Raw genomic sequence first — 20196 nt, forward strand, 5'->3', positions numbered from 1 at the left:
AGCCACATTTGGTCAAATGAAGTCTTGATGTCAAGGGCTATTACCCAAACCCCACCTTTAAAATTCAGCTCTTCAATCCATGTTTGGACCAAGGCTAGGTTAAGGCCTGGAGACAGTGGTCTAAGTGAAATTCAAACTGGGCATTAGTAAGCAGATTAACATGCTTACCATGGTTAATTTACTTTAGAGATACTTCGGCTCACTGAGTCCAGGCTGACCATTGATCATTTGCCTACACTAGTTCTATGTTATCCCACTTTCTCATCCACTTCCTACACATGGGGGCAACTTAAAGTGGCCAATTAACCTACAAACATGCATGTTTTTGGGATGTGGGTGGAAACGGGAGGAACCCCACGCAGTCACAGGGAGAACGTGCAAACTACACACTTACAGCATCTGAGGACAGTATCAAATCTGGGTCTCTGGCTCTGTGTGGCAGCAGCTCCACCAGCTGAGCCACTGTGCCGCCCCAATGCTGAAGGATCAGTGCAGGCAATATTGACCTTTTACTCCTGGAGCTTTAGTAACTGATCACAGAGCCAGGTAGCAAAGAGCAAGTTGTACATATATCAAAAAAAGTTATATTAAGTTTTAATGTGTAGAGAAGTGATTGAATGTAATAAGAACTGATAGAAAATATTTTGGGATGTGGCAGATTTGAGAATCAAAGACAGTTGTTTGGTGAAGACCAATGATTTGAAGCTGCTCAAAATGAAAAATGGCACTTGAATGGGACAGTCATTCCTGCCCACTGTTCCAGTCCGTCCATAGTTGTGAATGCCTTCATTTTCCTTAACATTTCTGGTAACCTCTAAAAATTTGGGTGTATTCATCAGTCTGGGTATTGAGTACAGAAGTTGGGATGTTATGTTACAGTTATCCAAGGCGTTGGCGAGGCCTCATTTGGATAATTGTGCTCAGTGAAGGTGATCAGTTTATGTTCATAAGTCATAGGAGCAGAATCAGGCCATTCGGCCCATTGAGCCTACTCTACCATTCAATCATGGCTGATCTATCCTTCCCTCTCAACCCCGTTCTCTTGCCTTCTCCCCATAACCTTTGACACCCTTACCAATCAAGAATCTGTCAATTTCCATTCTGAAAATATTTAATAACTTGGTCTCCATGGTGGAATGTCTGGTGACTTGAGTGAAGGTGATGCTTGAACACCTCAGAGTCCTTATGGTGCTCCCCTCCCAACCTCATGTAACATACCAGTCCTGAAATTTATATTAAGTATACACCTTATAATACACCTTATGTTTCAGAAGATCATGAGATAGGAGCAGAATTAGGTTATTTAGCCCATCAAATCTACTCTCTCATTCAATCATGGCTAATCCAATCTTCCCTCTCAACCCCATTCCCCTGCTTTCTCCCCATAAACATTGATGCCCTGACTAATCAAGAAACTATCAATCCCCACTTTAAAAATACCCATTGACTTGGCCTCCACAGCCGTCTGTGGCAATGAATTCCACAGATTCAGCACCCTCTGGCTAAAAACTCCTCATCTCCTTTCTAAAGGTACGTCCTTTTATTCTAAAGCCAAGCCCTTTGGTCATGGACTCTCTCACTACTGGAAACATACTTTCCACATCAACCCCATCCAGGCCTTTCAATGAGATCCTCCTTCTAAGCTCCATGAGTACAGGCCCAGAGCTATCAACAACTCTTCATATGTTAACCCAATCATCCTCGTATCATTCTCGTAAACCTCCTCTGGACCCTCTCCATTGCCTCCATGTTCTTCCTCTGATATGTTGACCAAAACTGTTCATGGAAAAAAAAAAATGGTACCGCAGCCAATTAACCTACAAACTGTCTTTGAGGGAGGAAACCAGAGCACCTGGAGAAAACTCATGCGGTCACAGGAAGAATGCACGGGGTCTCTGGCGCTGTAAGGCAGCAGCTCTACTGCTTTGCCACTTAACTAATTTTGTATCCAAATTAAAAGAAGAAATGTTATATACTGATGCTGATTTTAAGGGACTAGGAGATGTTTTGATAGGATGGTACAGCTCTCCCTGAAGCCTGGATGAGAATAAAGAAATAAAAAGTATTTGAATACAGACCTGCACATGATGATAATGTTGCAAAACTATTAGCAGTGCTTCCTCAATGTTTATATAGTCCAAATGGATCTGATAGAACCTAAACCTTTCGATTCAAAGATGAGTGCACTAGCCCCAACATAACAAACTTAGCATGCCAACGTAAGGGCAGAAACCTTAGACCAGTTTACTTTCTTGCCTTTGAAAGGTAAACTTGATTGAGGAATTGTCATGTAATCAAATAAGTCAAATATTATAGAAGTCCAATGCTTATGACAATATATCATTTACAGCCTACGTATGAAAGTTGTTCTTAATCCTTTGAGTTGAAGTCAAATATTCAAGTCTTAGTGGCAGAATAATTGGATCTGGCAACTGACTAAAGATATCCTTCGGCTTGAGCTCCATGCAGTCTTCCCCCTGCTTCACACTGTATTAAGTTACGCAGTTAGTGATTCTCTAAATGGCCTTTCATGGGTATGTGGAATGTTGGGTTGATGTGAATCAGAAGCCACGAAGCACAAAGAAAGGGAGAAAGGATTTTTTTTCCTCCAAAAAATACCTACTCCCACATCACTGTCATAAATGATGCATAGTTTACTTCTGTTTTCAATAATTATGAACATTAACATGCTCCTGTCAGAAATAGACACTTATTAATGGGATTAATCTACTGATGTCTTAAACATGCATAATTGATGAGTGTAGAACATGTTCCTTTTTGCTTTTAATAATCCTTCTAGTTATCACAAATACATTGCTCCCATAGACATTTGGGTTGTACATTACATCTCATATGTGTGCGGGTTTATAGGTTAATTGGCCTCGGTAAAATTGCCACCAACTGTGTAGGGAGGGGATGAGGTAGCATAGAACTAGTGTGAATGGGTGATCAATAGTCGGTGTGGACTTGGTTTCCATGCTATTTCTCTAAACTAAAGTAAATATATATAAACAAAATAAACATCGGTTAGACCAAAGTGTCAACTCCTGTACATCGGCGAGACCAACGTTGTTCCAGGTGTCAACTCCTGTACATCGGTGAGACCAAGCGCAGGTTCAGCGATCATTTGCTCAGTCCGCCTTAACCTACCTGATCTCCCGGTTGCTCAGCACTTTAACTCCCCCTCCCATTCCTAATCTGACCTTTCTGTCCTGGGCCTCCTCCATTGTCAGAGTGAGGCCCAGCGCAAATTGGAGGAACAGCACCTCATATTTCGCTTGGGTAGCTTACACCCCAGCAGTATCAACATTGACTTCTCTAACTTCAAATAGCCCTTGCTTTCCCTTTTTCTCCATCCCCTCCCCTTCCCAGTTCTCCCACCAGTCTTACTGTCTCCGACTACATTCTATCTCTGGCCCGCCCACTCCCCTGACATCAGGCTGAAGAAGTGGCTTGACCCGAAACGTCACCCATTCCTTCTCTCCAGAGATGCTGCCTGCCCGCTGAGTTACTCCAGCATTTTGTGTCTACCTTAAATATATTGCAAGATCTTTTTATGTTCCCCTTCATAATAAAAATGTATACACCTTTTCAGTCTTTCTCAGAAACAATACATCAAAGGTCAGGCCATGCTATATTTAAATTGTTCCACGCAACTAGATCCTACAATCTTAAACAGTTTGCGTGCAAGTTTACTCTATATCACCTGGTATATAACAGGTATAACAGAGCTTTATTTGTCGTTCAGTACCGAAGAGTACCGAACGAAACTACATAGCAGTCATAGAAAAAAAAAAAAAAAAAAAGAACACAAGACACATGACCCCAACACAAACGTCCATCACAGTGACTCCAAACACCCCCTCACTGTGATGGAGGCAACAAAACTTCCACTCTCTTCCCCACGCCCACGGACAGACAGCTCGTCCCCGACCGACCCGCACAGTCCCCGCACCGGGCGCTGAAACGTCTCGCGGCCGAACCGGGCGATGAAAGGCCCGCGACCAAGCCTTGCGCAGCTAAGTCCCGTAGTCGAGCCGCACCGGGCGATGTAAAGTCCGCAGCCGAGCCGCACCAGCGGTGAAAAGTCCCGCAGCCGAGTTGCACCGGGCGATGTTAAGCCCCGTGGTCGAGCTGCACCAGCGGTGAAAAGTCCCGCAGCCGAGTTGCACCGGGCGGTGTTAAGCCCCGTGGTCGAGCTGCACCGGGCGATGTTAAGCCCCGCAGCCGAGCTGCACCGGGCGATGTTAAGCCCCGCAGCCGAGCTGCACCGGGCACTGTTAAGCCCCGCAGCCGAGCTGCACCGGGCACTGTTAAGTCCAGCGGCCAAGCCGCACCGGGATGTAAAGTCCAGCGGCCAAGCCGCACCGGGGGATGTTAGGCCCCGCAGCCGAGACGCACCCCGCGCCGTGAGGAAGAGAAAAGTTCCCCCCCCCCCCCCACCCACACCACCACCCCCTCTCACACATACACAACCAAAAATATATATATAAAAACCATCCCAACACCGACACACAACAAAAAAAGGGGAAAAAAAGACGGACAGACTGCTAGTCAGCCGCTGCCGTTAGGCGCCGCCACGTGACAGTTAGAACTGAGTACAGAAACTGGGTCAGTACAAGTCTGATTGATTATTCGCTAATGCACAACTTTGTTCACTAAAGGAGCGAATAATGATCAACTAGTTGCAACAACAGTTAACTATAATTATTAAGAAATCAATTGCTCTCATCATTGGCACACATATTGAAAATTGAATACTGCAGATTAACCCTCTTGAAGTAGTGAATATTTTTTGGAAAGTACATATTGAGAATCTCCAAATTTTGTAGGAATTGTTTTCTTCAAAAGGCTGAATCAGATTCAAGTAGAAACAAGGAACTGCACATGCTGACTTTTCAAGGAAAGACAAAAAATACTGGAGTAACTCAGCAGCTCAGGCAGCATCCCTGGAAAACATGGATAGGTGAGTTATCGGGTTGGGACCCTTCCTCAGATTAATTAATTCTGAAAAATGGTCCCGACCTGAAACGTCACCCATCCAAGTTTTCCAGGGATGCTGCCTGACGCACTGAGTTACTCCAGCATTTTTTGTGTTTGTCCAGATTAATGCTGTCTAAAAACAGAAAATGGTTTTTTTTAAACTTCAGCGGGTCAGGTAGCATCTGTGGAAAGAGAAACAGTTAACAATTACATCGGAAATGAGAAAGAGAGAGTAACTGTATCTGAACTCGCCATTATTTCTTCCTTTCAGTGAAATTCCCTTTGTCCATCCCTCACCTCTGCCATCTTCTCTACGACCTAGGCTAACGTCTTCCTCTCTATTCCCAACATTTTCAATTCAGTGTTCCAGTATTTTCATTTTTTCTTGTAATCTTTCTTTATTGCTGACTATGATATTCCATTGAAGATTTGAATGATTTAATGTTTTTACGGTTTGGACACCTTTCCCAATATTCCTCATGTGTCCACTACACCAAAGAAAGCTTCCAGTGCTCAATATCACAAATCAATAATATTAAATATGATGGAAGCGAATGATATGTCTTTTGTCTCAGAACTAAGTACGCCATTGTTTTGCCTCTTGGTCCTGCCATAAAAGGTGCCATTTCTTCACAATGGATCTCCATTGAAACTGGGGAAATGTTCAGATAAATGGGGTGGGGGAAAAACAAGAACGAAGGGAAAAGCCATAAGGTCATAAGGGATAGGAGCAGAATTAGGTCATTTGGCCCATCAAGTCTACTCTGCCATTCAATCATGGCTGACCTATCTCTCCCTCCTAACACTCCTCTCACTCCTGCCTTCTCCCCATACCCCTGACACCCATACTAATCAAGAATCTATCTATCTCTGCCTTAAAATATCCATTGCCTCGGCCTCCACAGCCTTCTGTGGCAAGGAATTCCACCCTCTGACTAAATAACCCTCCTCAGCTCCTTCCTAAAGGAACGTCCTTTAATTCTGAGGCTATGACCTCTAGTCCTGGACTCAACCACTATTGGAAGCATTCTCTCCACATCCACTCTATCCAAGTCTTACACTATTTTGGTAAGTTTCAATGAGGTCCCTCCTTAGGTAGAGTGGATAAAAGGGAAAAGGACAGCATCTATCAGACTGTTACGAGGTAACAAATACTGTATACTCAACAACTTAAGCAAAGAACCAAAAATAAAAATTTGTGTGCAGTTTTGGTCTCCTAATTTGAGGAAGGACATCCTTGCTATTGAGACAGTGCAGCGTAGGTTCACAAGGTTAACCCCCGGGATGGCGGGACTGTCATATGAGGAAAGATTGGAAAGACTGGGCTTGTATTCACTGGAATTTAGAAGGTTGAGAGGGGATCTTATAGAAACGTATAAAATTATAAAAGGACTGGACCAGCTAGATGCAGGAAAAATGTTCCCAATGTTGGGGGAGTCCAGAACCAGCGGCCACAGTCTAAGAATAAAGGGGAGGCCATTTAAAACTGAGATGAGAAAAAAAACATTTTCACCCAGAGTTGTGAATTTGTGGAATTCTCTGCCACAGAAGGCAATAGAGCCCAATTCACTGAATTTAAAAGAGAGTTAGATACAGCTATAGGGGCTAGGGATATGGGGAGAAAGCAGGCACAGGTTACTGATTGGGGAAGATATAAACACTTGAAAACACATGCCACCATATTCAGAAACAGCTTCTTCAATGCTGTTATCAGAGTGCTGAATGGTCCTCTCGTAAATAAGGATGTAATCTCAATCTTCCAACCTACTTTATTGCAGCCCTTGCACTTTTTTTTTTATCTGCACACTCTCTATAACTGTAATGCTCTAATGCTACATTCTGCACACTATATGTTTTCTCTTCTGTTTGTATCACTTGATTGTGCTCATGCATTGGATGCTCTAACTGGATTGCAGGGAAATAAACCTTTTCACTGTACCTCGGTAGATGTGACAATAATAAACCAACACCAATATTACTTAACCCTTGCAAAACATTGGGCATCAAATCATAAGGACTCTTCTAACATTTAATCATCTAATATTTGCAATTTCCTGACCTACACCAAACACTGCACAAAATAGCAATATTAATTTGTACATGATGGTAAAAATGAGTGTAAAGCTCGAACAGTACAGAGCTAAGTAGTATATTTTATCTATAATTTGACATCTGTTTTTTTTAAACACATGTCTCTGCTTTGTGTCAAAATGATCTAAGTGAATTAGCCATAAACAGTGGTTTGTGCTGAGCTGATGCACCCTTGCCAAAGAGGGGGAAACTCAAAATGGTACATTATCGTCCCACGTATCTAAGTACAATGAAATTATTTTTTTGAACACAGTTCTACTATACTGTAATAACACTATACACCAAGCACAGTCATAGCTCTGTCCAACACATTAGAGACAATTTACAGAAGCCAATTAACCAACAAATCCACACGTCTTTGCAGTGTGAGAGGAAACCGGAGCACCCGGAGAAATCCCGCACAGTCACAGGGGGAACGTACATACTCCTTACAAACAGCACCCGTAGTCAGGATCGAAGCTGGATCCCTGGCACTGCAAGGCTGCAGCTCCACCATTTTCTCCACTGCGCCACCCCAGGTTCCCGACACTGAGTGTTCTGACCCCAGGATCAAGAGCACAAAGATAAATCAAAGTGAGGAGCAAGGTAAAGCAGGCTATTAGCGTACGGTATTTGTTTGGATTACTTCAGTAATTAAAGTCCAAAACTCTAATGCACTTTGAAATATTCCAAAAGGAATGTGCAAAATAGAGTATATGAACTTTCACTCATCATTAGAGTGCCCAATAACTGCATGACTTTTTACAAAAATATTCCAACAGTTCGCAAGAATTTTACAAAGATTTTGCCAGTGAAAACAATCATTAAAACTTTCCACTCAAGTATTGTGTGGTTAATGACACTCAATGGACAGCCAATTAAACTCACAGTTTATTTCATAATAAGACTTTAACACCCACATTTTGCAATATGAATCGCAATAACAACCAAAGTAGATTCTACTGAAGAATGGAAACAGAAGAGCCTTCATATTATTCTCTGGATGCAGGAACAGATTATTTGCCCAGGCATTTCACAGGGGACAAAATAAATAATCTCCAATTAATATAAATCTACTGTTAGTCACAACAGTCACGTACAAAGCTGATTGTGGTGAAAAAAAACATTGAGTTCACTTCAGGGGAGAGAATCTATTGTGCTGACACAGTCTGGTCTGTACCTGACTCCAGACCCACCAAGTGACTATTAACTACCTCTTGAGTTTAGGAGCAATTAGGAACGCCCGGAATGGACAATAAATGAGGACAATGCCAGCATGTCCACATCCTGCCTACAGAGAGGACATTGTTAGGGGTCTAGAATCACCTACAGTGACTGACTGAGTAAGAACTCAGAGGGTGGTGGGTATATGGAACGAGCTGCCAGAGGGCCAGTTGAGGCAGGTAGCACAACAGCATTTAGAAGACATTTTAACAGGCACATGGACAGGGAAGGTTAAGAGGGAGAAAGGATAAATGCAGCCAAACGAGACTGGACTAGATGGGTCATCTTGGGTCAAAGGGCCTGTTTCCATGTTCTATGACTCCAATCACAATATATTTTAGTTCAATTAATGTGTCGTTGGTGGCTTCTTAACTAGTTAGAATTGTCAATGACAAAGGGTGTTTGCTTTTTATTGACTGCTCTTTGGTTCATCACCTTCAGTATGAACAAGGCAGTCCTGTATTTTGTTTGTGAATCCTGCTGAAAGGTTAAAGACAAGACTACACATTCTAAAGCATTCGTGCAATTCGGCATTTCAATTCCTGTCCAAAGATATCTTACATTAGATAAAAACAAAGTGCTGGAGGATCTCAGCGAGGTCAGGCATCACCTGTGAAGGGAATAAACGTCACATTTTGGGTTAGGCCCCTTCCTCAGACTGATGGAGCGGGGGGGGAGAATGTTGGAAAAGAGAGGTTGGGACAGGAAAAAGCCTGGCAAGTGATGGGTGGATACAGGTGAAGGGGGGGGGGGGGGTTGAAGGGTGGATTGGTGGTGTAAGCCTTGTTGACCTTTGTTCCGCCTCTACCTCTCTTTTCCAGATTTATCCCCATTACTACAATCAATCTGAAGATTAGTACCAACCCAAAATGCCATCTGCCCATTCCCTCCACAGATGTTGCCTGACCTAATGAGTTCCTTCAACACTTTGTGCTTTGCTCAATATTCCATCATTTGCAGTTTTTCATATCCCCATTTTACATTGTTCATAAGTTCATAAGTGATAGGAGCAGAATTAGACAATTCAGCCCATCAAGTCTACTCCACCATTCAATCATGGCTGATCTAGCTTTCCCTCTCAACCCCATTCTCCTGCCTTTTACCCACAACCGTTGCCACCCTTACTAATCAAGAATCTATCTATCTCTGATGTTCATAACTGATAGGAGCAGAATTAGGCCATTCAACCCAATGGATATTGGATAAATACATACAGCTTAACATCAGGTCAACATTAATGGTGCTATATTTGTCAGTTTGTAACTGAAAATTACAACGTAGTATTCACAAATCCTTTTAATAAACGGAATAGTTTAAAACTGCCAGTAGTGTTTCTCGAAAACAATTCATCACTTTTTTCAACAAAAAAAAGCCTGCTGGCTGGTTGAGATGAAGGATAGATTTATAAGATTTTTCACAAAAATAGACTGGATTATTTTTTCTAGGAATTGACCACAGAAAAAGGCTTTGGCTTGACAAATCAATAACAAAAGCACACTCTCAAAGAGATTTAATTTAAACATACATTCGGAAAACATAGTAAATGTTGAGATAATATTTCATGCTGTCCCAAGTTTACAATTCTTTGGATTTGTTGCTAAGTTATTAATGTGTGGAAGAATTACTTAAGTAAAGCAAAGTATTTTCTAAATGTAATATGGTTTATACAGATTAAAATGGAGTACAAATTCATTTCCTGGTGTGTGCTGCAAAAGTGCCAGGTAATTTCAAAGGAACATGCTTTGAACTGCTTCTTTCATGAAATTAATCATAACTGTAGAGTTTTCCAAATCACAGAGATGGACTTTAATGAGATATTTGCCGAGGAATTCTTTCTAGTTAGCAGCACTAAATAATCTTTAGACTTTAGCCTTCAGAGATACAGCGCAGAAAAAAAGTTATTTGGCCCATCGAGTCCATGCCGACCAACCCGTATACTAACAATCCTACACAATAGGCACAACTTACCAAAGCTAATTAACCTACAAATCTGTATGTCTTTGGAAACCAGAGCACATGGAGAAAACCCACACGGTCACAGGGAAAACCGACAAACTTCGTATAGACAACACCTGTAGTCAGCATCGAACCCAGGTGTCTGGCACTGTAAGACAGCAACTCTCACGTTGTGCCATTGTGCCCCATCTTCTTAGAACATCAAAACTTAAGGAGCAGCAGGTGTCCCTTCAGGCTTTTGAGTTTGCTTCTCCATTCATTAAAGTGATTATAGAAGCATGGAATTGTACAGCCTCGAACTCGTGTCTCGACCCGAAACGTCACCCATTCCTTCTCTCCTGAGATGCTGCCTGACCTGCTGAGTTACTCCAGCATTTTGTGAATAGATAGAGCTCTTAATGATAGCGGAGTCAGGGGGTATGGGGAGAGGGCAGGAACGGGGTTCTGATTGCGAATGATCAGCCATGATCACATTGAATGGTGGTGCTGCCTCGAAGGGCCGATTGTCTATTGTCTATTGTCTATTGTTTATTGTCTGTTGTCTATTTCTTACGAGCCTTTCTGCTAAGGAAAATTGCTCCGTTCCTTATGTTCATACATAATTTTATATGCCTCGATGAAATCTCCCCACAATCTCCTTTGTTTCAAAGTCAACCATGTCAGTCTAGAGTGCATTTTCATAACTGCAATTCTCCAGCCTTGGCATCAATCGTGTAACTCTCATCTGACCCTCTCTACTTCTATCGTAACCTTTATGTGTGATCAGAACAGTAAGTGTCCTAGACATGACATAACTATAATTTTGTATAGCTCTTGCATGATCTTCCTGCTGTCAATTTTCTGCTTAACCAGCAATGGAAAACATCCCAAGTGTCATCTTAAAAACCTTATCTATGTTTAGTTTTTAGTTTAGTTTAGAGATACAGCACAGAAACTGGCCCACCGAGTCCGCGCCGACCAGCGATCTCCGCACATCAACACTATCCTGCACACAATAGGGACAATTTCATTTATACCAAGCCAATTAACCTACAAGCCTGTACGTCTTTGGAGTGTGGGAAACCGAAGGTCTCGGAGAAAAGCCCCCGCAAGTCACGCGGAGAATGTACAAACTCCAGACAGACAACACCTGTAGTCAAGATTGAACCCGGGTCTTTGGCGTGTAAGACAGCAACTCTACCGCTTCACCACCGTGCCGCTCTTTGTTCGACCTTTCTTTGCCTCCTGCCATTTCTGATGTATTCCCCAGCCTAGTTTGCCATCAGCAAGCATTTTACCTCACACTTTAAACAACGGGAGCTGCTTCTGTAGGAAATGCCTGCTGATCACACGGAACAAATCAATTTGAATGAAAACAGTGGAAAAGGCGTCTAGGTGTGTGTTGAATATTACTGCGTATGTCCAAGATTCTCTATCCATTAGGAAAATTATGGACATCACAACGCATACTTAAATGTCCAATTTTCAATCATGTTTTATTTTTCTTCAAGATCAGAAACAAAGAAGCTATCCTCCTTAGCAGGAGGTTTACCTCAATAGATTCAGCACCAGCTATACATAGGGCTTTCCCCATCACTCCAAACTGTATTGGAAAGCAGATGTTATGCCGAAACAGCCAACATTGTTCGATAGAGTTATATTTTCTGCATAGATAGGAAATAGAATACTACTCTACGAACCTACATCCTAATTAAAATAAGTTCCATTCCCTATGGATAATATCTCTCATTCTCTAAATAAATCATATCTGTGTTTTTATGACAGTTGGCAGATCAATTTCCCTCCTGGGTTAAATAAAGTTCCATTGTATCGTACCATACCTTATATCCCAATTTTGTACTGAGATGAAATAAGAAAGATCCCAAGCAAAGTTTTCAAGATTCAGGCTGTCAATATGACTAAAATATTTAGTCTAAAGTACTTCAATCTACCATGTAGATTTAAAAACATATTCATAATATATGTAAAACGTAAGTATAAGGCACAATACTTAACTTCCATTGACTTTTAAAGTCTATGTCTAACTGTCATTTTAATGGCATTACAAGATTATTTTCAGAAAAGGGAAACGTTTAAACATATACATCACTCATCTCTTTAATTTTAAAGACACCCATTACTTTTACTGTTTCTAACAGTTCTGCAGGATATATGTTAAGTTCACGTCAAATAAAGTGCATCTCTTATCTGATACAGGTATATATCACAATATAATGTTCAAGGCACGATAAAGAATATGTTGTTTTAGCGATGAATGCAACATAATATTGCCTGAACCTGAAGGCAGGTTAAAGTAGAACGTGGTTAGAAATACAAGTCACAGCATGTGTAATCTATTAATTTAAGGTCATACATGGGTCACAACATTGCTGGTAAATTCTGCTTCTAATCAGATTGCAAACTTTAAAATATTTTATCTTTGCAATAATAGAACTCTCACAGTAGATGGAGCCACCTGAGCTGTTCTAAAGAAAATTGAGTTCAAGCTTGTTCAGAATAGTTGCTTTTAATGTTGATAATCAGCTGTCACCATGTACTGCAAGCCTTGATTAAAATTTGAACATCAAAAAAATTCTAAATCATGATGTTAAATAATAGATACTTTTCTATCCATGAATCATTTTTTCGGATATTGATATTACTGGAAATTTTGTTTAGGGATTCTGCATGGAAACAGGTCCTTTGGCCCACCGTCCACACCTATCATTGATACACTAGTTCTATCCTACATACTAAGGACAATTTACAGAAACCAATTAACCTTTAAATCTGCAAGTCTTTGGAGTGTGGGAGGAAACCAGAGCATCTGGGGAAACCCCACGCAGTCGCAGGGAGAACGTACAAACTCCATACAGACAGCACACGTAATCAGGATCGAACCAAGATTCTTCAAAGGGTCCCAGACCTGAAACATTAACTGTTTCTCTTACAGCAGATGCTGCCCGACCTGCTGAGTTTTCATTCAGCATTTTCTGTTTTTATTTCAGATTTCCAGCATCTGCAGGTTTGTTTTCATTTTCTGTATTCTTTAACTATCGTTACCTGTGCATTATTAGTGGGAAATGGCTTTGGGATGTTATGAAGTGAGTCATTTGCCACTAGATACCCATGACTTACCCGTTGTTACATTTTGATATGCCTGTTTGACTTGAATTTCTCGTTAAAGTGACCACCTCAGGATATAGATCGTGGGGAACCTAGCGCTAGTAATGCCACTGAATATCCCGGGGGTTGAGTAGTCTTTGTGTTGTTGGCATCTGAATTTTCTGGTACCAATTTTACTTGTGTATGAAGGAACTGCAGATGTTGGTTTCAAGATTCAAGAGAGATTCAAGATAGCTTTATTTGTCATCCAAATTGGTCGAGATTCAGTCACCCACAGTCCAACAATAAAAGCATTAAAATAGGCAGATTACACAATAAAGCATTAAAATAGGCAAATTACACAACCCCAAAAACACACAAAAAAAGAAACATCCATCAAAGAAACATCCATCACAGTGAGTCTCCTCCAGTTCTCTCCTCACTGTGATGGAAGGCCACAATGTCTTTTCCCTTCCCCTGCCGTCTTCTCCCACGGTCAAGTTGTTGTGGTTGCAGGCCGCGCCGGACAGTCCGCAGCGGGCCGACCCAAGCCCCGCGGTCCGGGGCGGGCGAACACGCTGCCGCTGCACGTCGGGGCGGTTGTGCCTCCCGACATTGAAGCCCCCGCGCAGCAGAGAAAAATCCCGCGGCCTATTTTAGGCCGCGCCGGACGATGAAATGTCCGCGGCGGGCCGACCCAAGCCCCGCAACCCGGGGCGGGCGAACACGCAGCCGCTGCCGGAGCTCCTGATGTCGGCATCCACGCGGCCCGAGCCTAAGGCGAGTCGCAGCCGCTCCCACAGCCTCCGAGGATGGCCGGCTCCGCTGATGGTGAGTCCGGTCGGCTCCGCTGATGGTAAGTCCGATCCGCGGGCTCTGCGAACCAGAGCCCTGGAGGCCGCCAGCTCCAGGAGTTGAGCCGATGGTAGGCCGCAGCAGGAACGGAGACCCGACCCAGAAAACAAAGGTCGGGTCTCCGTTCGGAAGGGACACATATTTACAATTTTACAGTTCCCCCCCTCCCCCCCACACCCACACATAGTACACAAACACAAAAACACGACATCACATCGACAATTAAGACACAAAAAAACAACAAAACACAAAGACAAATGGACCGCAGGTAAGCCGCAGCTGCTATGGCAGTGCCATAGATAGACACAAAATGGTGGAGTAACTCAGCGGGACAGGCGGCATCTCTGGAGAGAAGGAATGGGTGATGTTTCGGGTCGAGACACTTTCTTCAGACAACTTAACTTGCCTCTTTAATACTCATTCTATGGATAAGTTAAATGTAAATGCTAGAAATGTTTAGCAGATCAGGCAACATCTTCTGTCTTATTCAGGCAAATTTGATATTTTTTCTTTTTTCCATTTATAATTTATTTTTATATTTTACATCTGTACATTGCAGTCCAAGGTCAACAAAATATATTATAATTTGGAATAAGCATTTCCTTCAGAACAAAAAAATTAAGAACAAATTCAGTTCATAAATTCATAAGTTATAGGAGCAGAATTAGGCCATTCGGCCCATCAACTTCTCTGCCATTCAGTCATGACTGATCTATCTTTACCTCTCAACCCCATTGTCCTCCCTTCTCACCATAACCCCTAACACCCGTACTGATCAAGAATCTGTCAATTTCCACTTTAAGAATATCCATTGACTTGACCTCCACAGCCTTCTGTGGCAATGAATTCCACAGATGTAGCACCCTCTGACTAAATAAATTCCTTCTTATCTCCTTTGTAAAGGTACGTCCTTTTATTCTGAGGCTCTGGCCTCTGGTTCTAGACTCTCTCTGCTCTGCTTGCTTCAGATAACATAAAAGGCATCCATGGGTTACTCCCATTGCTACCAACGCGTTGTGTGAGCTGTCTCAGTCAGCACACGTCCCACTGTCTGCTGCATCTCACCATGTTCCAGTGAAAGTTTATTTGCCATCCCTGTCTCGTGTCAGATTGGTCTGTTCTGAGCTGTTTGCCTGCAGGGATTCAACAATTATGCCCAAGCCATCCCCACCTAGAAGCAATAACACAGGTGATTTTTTTTTCACCCGCGGCAACAGACCCTTCAGCCCACCGAGTCCACACTGACCATCGATCACCCGTACACTAGTTCTATGTTATCCCAGTTTTGCATCCTACACACTAGGGGCAATTTACAGAAGCTAATTAACCTACAAACCTGCAAGTCTTTTGGAATACCAGAGCACCTGGAGAAACCCCGCGTGGTCACAGGGAGAACGTACAAACTCCGCACAGACAGCACCAAAAGTCAGGATCAAACACGGTTCTCTGGCGTTGTGAGGCAGCAACTCTACCGCTGTGTCACTGTGTGCACCCCCCTTTCAGAGGTTGGTTAATAAATTAATCAAAACCTAAACATGGTTTGGACTAAAACAAAGACCTATGCTTCACTGAAAAATGAATCTCTTTAACGTTCATGAGCATGAGCAGATATTCTGCTTCATACCAAATTGTGCAGGAGTAAATCGTCTGTCTAATCTTGGTCTTTCCACTTGTCACTTTAATTTCAGTTTTCATGTATCTTGTTGTGTTTTATGACTGTTGACAGACCAATTTCCCTCCTGGCATAAATAAAGTTCTATCGTATCGTATCGTAAAGGTGTTGGAAGAGACTAAGAGAAATGCAGAAAGTAAAGAGAGTTAGGGACAAGCCAGAAAATAATCTGGCATCATTGTTGACAGAAATTATGCTGGAACAAAAACATGGAAGGCAAAGAAATGGGAAATTAGCAGAACAGAGTTAGAGGAAAAGAGCAAAGAATTGGGAGAGAAAGTAAAGAAAGCAAAGTGAATTGAACGGAAAGACATGTGTTTTAAAGGTTTGACAACAACATGGCTGAGATTAGTGAAATGGCTTTACAGGAAGGATGCACCCACACAGTGGAAGATTAGTTGGAAGAATTACACCTCCATTTGGTGCCTCAATGCCTTTTTGTCCCCTCGGGTAGTTTGAAAAGAAGGAAAATCATTTAGCCTTCCTTACTGGATTATGCAGCCAACTCAGAACTGTTTTGGGGTCATGCAAAGTGTAAGGATCAGAAATCCATGACATTTTTCAGCATTTTTATTGCATCAATGGCTATGCCATTAATCAATAATATCAATAAATTGATAATTCCAAATTTAACCATTACACCTGATTAATGCACCAAATTTTTTTTATATCATTAATCTACTGGTCCGTGTTGGAGTCATGCACATTTCTAGCCCAACATTCATACCTTCAAAGGTCAGTCATGAGGAACAGCAGACTTTGGTTTACAAAAAAAAAGACATAAAGTGCTGGAGTAACTCAATGCATTCGGCAGCATCTCTGGAGAACTTAAATTGGTAACATTTCTGGTCAGGTCCCTCCCTACCTGTCGTAGGGGAGAGAAAGCTGGAAGAGACTTAGGGGGCGGGACAAAGCCATACAAGTGATAGGTGGATACAGGCAAAAGTTGGGTTCGATAGGCAGGTAGACACAAAATGCTGGAGTAACTCAGAGGGACAGGCAGCATCTCTGGAGAGAAGGAATGGGTGATGTTTTGGGTCGGAACTCTTCTTCAGACTTGATAGGCAGATGGTTGGACAAAGGTGGGAGATGAAAAAACAAAAAGAATGAGATAAGGAGATAAGGATAGAAGAGGCCTGAAATATGAAGCCAGAGGAAGGTAGATGGGGGCAGGGGGGTAGGTTTCAATGAGGTCCTCCCTCATCCTTTTAAATTCTAGTGAGTACTGGCCCAGTGGCGACAAATGTTCATCATATATTAGCCCAATCATCCCTGGGATCATTATGGTGGGTCTGGAGGCTTGTACTTTGTTAAAGAAGTTTATTGTGGCAGCAATATTCAATTACAAAGGATAACAAACGAAATTACAGACAACCATTAACTCAAACTGTTCACATCGAAGTTCTCTTCCCACTGCCTGGTTTTGGGACCCAAAACCACCACCTGACCTTGCTGGCCAATCAGCGGGTTCGACTCTCAGGACCAATCCCTATGGTCGCACCACCATGTGACCTTGCTGGCCAATCCGATGGTTCGACTCTCAGGACTAATCCCTATGGTCGCTACATCATTCTCGTAAACCTCCTCTGGGCCCTCTCCAACGCCAGCACATCCTTCCTCAGACATGGGACCCAAAGCTGCTCAAAATACTCCAAATGCGGTCTGACTAGTGCCTTATAAAGCCTCTGTATTACATCCTTGTTTTTGTATAATAGCCCTCTCTAAATAAATGCTAGCATTGCTTTTGTTTCGCTTACTATCCATTTGGCTTGCAAATTAACGTTTTGGGAATCCTGCACCAGCACTCCCAAGTCCCTTTGCGCCTTTGATTTATCTCCTTATAATTTAAGCCATCTGATCCCAGTAAGATCCTTGTGAAGCTTTTCTAAGCACTTTCCAGCTTAATAACATATTTTCTATGCCTAGAGAACCACAACAGTATATAATATTCCAGGTGAGGTCTCACAGCATCTTTTACAGCTGTAACATAATGTCCCAATTCTTGTACTCTATGCCCTCAAGGACATTCCCATCCTACACAAAACCTGGCCCTCGTCCCATCATCGATATTCTACTCGATTGCCCAGAATGGGATTGTCTACAAAGATAGAACGATGAAAAGATGAGTGAATGTCCCTCAGCTCCTTTCTGTGAGGTTACTCCCACAGTCGGAGGACTCTCTCATGTGCAGGACCTCCACAGTCTGATCTCAATCATCCTCCTCATCAATGCCCACTGGGGCCTAATCCTCATGAGCAAGAACTGTAGAAAAGCAGCCAGCTACATTCATGAACAACACTTCATTGCAATTATTACATCTGCTTTCATTTGATCTACCACAGTCACAGTCATTACCATCAGCTGCAACATCACCACAAAGGCCTTTTGTTTAATTTAGTTTAGTTTAGTTTAGTTTATTATTGCGATGTGTGCCGAGGTACAATGAAAAGCTTTTGTTTGCGTGCTATCAAGTCAAAGAAAAGACTATATGTGAATACAATCAAGCCGTCCACAGTGCACTTGTAAAGGATAATGGGTACAACATTTACTGCAAGATAAAGTCCGGTTAAAGATAGTTCAAAGGTCTCCAGTGAGATAGTTGGGAGATCAGGACCACACTCCAGCTGATGAGAAGACTATTCAGTTGCTTGATAACACCTGGGATAAAAACTGCCTCTGAATCTGGAGGTATGCCTTTTCAAACCTCTGTATCTTTTGCCTGACGGGAGAGGGGAGAAGGGAAAGTGACCGAGGTGAGACTGGTCGTTGATTATGCTGGTGGCCTTGCCGAGGCTTTGTGAGGTGCAGATGGAGTCAATGGAGTCAATGGAAGGGAGGTTGGCTTGCGTGATGGTCTGGGCTACGTCCACAACTCTGCAATTTCTTGTGGGTTTGAATGGAGCTGTTCCCAAACCATGCTGTGAGGCATCCCAATAAAATGCATTCCATGGTGCATCTGGAGAAGCTGTGAGAGTGGTTGGAGATGCTGAACTTCCTATGCCTTCTTAGAAAGTAGAGGCATTAATGTGTTTTCTTGGCCATAGTTTTCCAAGTGGCTAAAGACAATTTCTAGAATTAATAATAATAATAATAATAATAATAATAATATTCATTTATTGTCATTGCAACGAGTACAACGAAATTAAAAAATAGCCAATCCTGACGGTGCGTAAAAACATATATGCACTAAATGCAAAAACAAATAAATACAATTATATTAAGTACAAAAGATTTTTTAACAGTCTTGCCTAGTGCAGAAGGTAGTGTTCAGTTCTCGTATGGCCCTGGGGTAAAAACTGTTCTTAAGTCAGTTTGTTCGGGATTTGATCGACCTGAAACGTCGACCAGAGGGCAGATGAACAAACAGACGGTGGCCGGGGTGGGATGGATCTTTTATTATTTTGTCTGCTCTACTGAGGCAGCGTAGGCTGAACAGGTGCTCCAGGGAGGGCAGTGAGCAGCCGATGATCTTCTGGGCCATCGTGATGACCCTCTGAAGGGCCTTCGTGTCCTTTTCTGAGCAGCTGGCATACCATGTGGTTATACAGTATGCCAGCACACTCTCGATGGAGCAGCGATAGAAGGACATCATGAGCTTCTCCTGCAGGTTGGTTTTCCTGAGGATCCTCAGGAAGTGGAGTCTCTGCTGTGCTTTCTTCACTGTGGTGATGGTGTTGGTAGACCAGGTAAGATCCTCTGCGATGTGTGTACCCAGGAACCTGAAAGCGTGGTATAGATAGAAACGTTTAGAGGGATGTGGACCAAAAGCAGATAAATGGGACATCTTGTTAGGCATGGATGAGTTGGGTCAAAGGACCTATTTCTTTGTGTAGGAAGGAACTGCAGATGCTGGTTTAAACCAAAGATAGACACAAAATGCTGGAGTAACAGCGGGACAGGCAGCATCTGTGGAGAGAAGGAATGGGTGACATTTCGGGTCAAGACCCTTCTTCAGACTCATTGGAGAGGGAGATACATAGATAAGGAAGTGTAAGGTGTGAAACCAGCACAAAGGGTATGACGATCAAGGAAAATGTAGAATTGTTAGCTGGGAGAAGGTATCAACAAAGCAAATAGAGATAAAATGTAGTCGGAGACAGTCAAATTGGTCGGAGAACTGGGAAGGGGGAGGGATGGAGAGAGAGGGGAAGCAAGGGTTACTTGAAGTCAACGTTCATACCGCCTATTTATTTGCTGTACGAATCTGAGTTCTGGAATAAAGTAGTTGTCCAATGAGGAAATGATGAGCAGTTTAAGGCCATACATATTTGAAATAAAAAGAGTGAGAAGTGATTTCATGAAAGGATACAATTTCTGTGGGGACATTCATGGGTGGGATGCCGTAATACTTC

The sequence above is a fragment of the Rhinoraja longicauda genome, chromosome 6 (genome assembly GCF_053455715.1).
Source record: "Rhinoraja longicauda isolate Sanriku21f chromosome 6, sRhiLon1.1, whole genome shotgun sequence".
Lineage (NCBI taxonomy): Eukaryota > Metazoa > Chordata > Chondrichthyes > Rajiformes > Arhynchobatidae > Rhinoraja > Rhinoraja longicauda.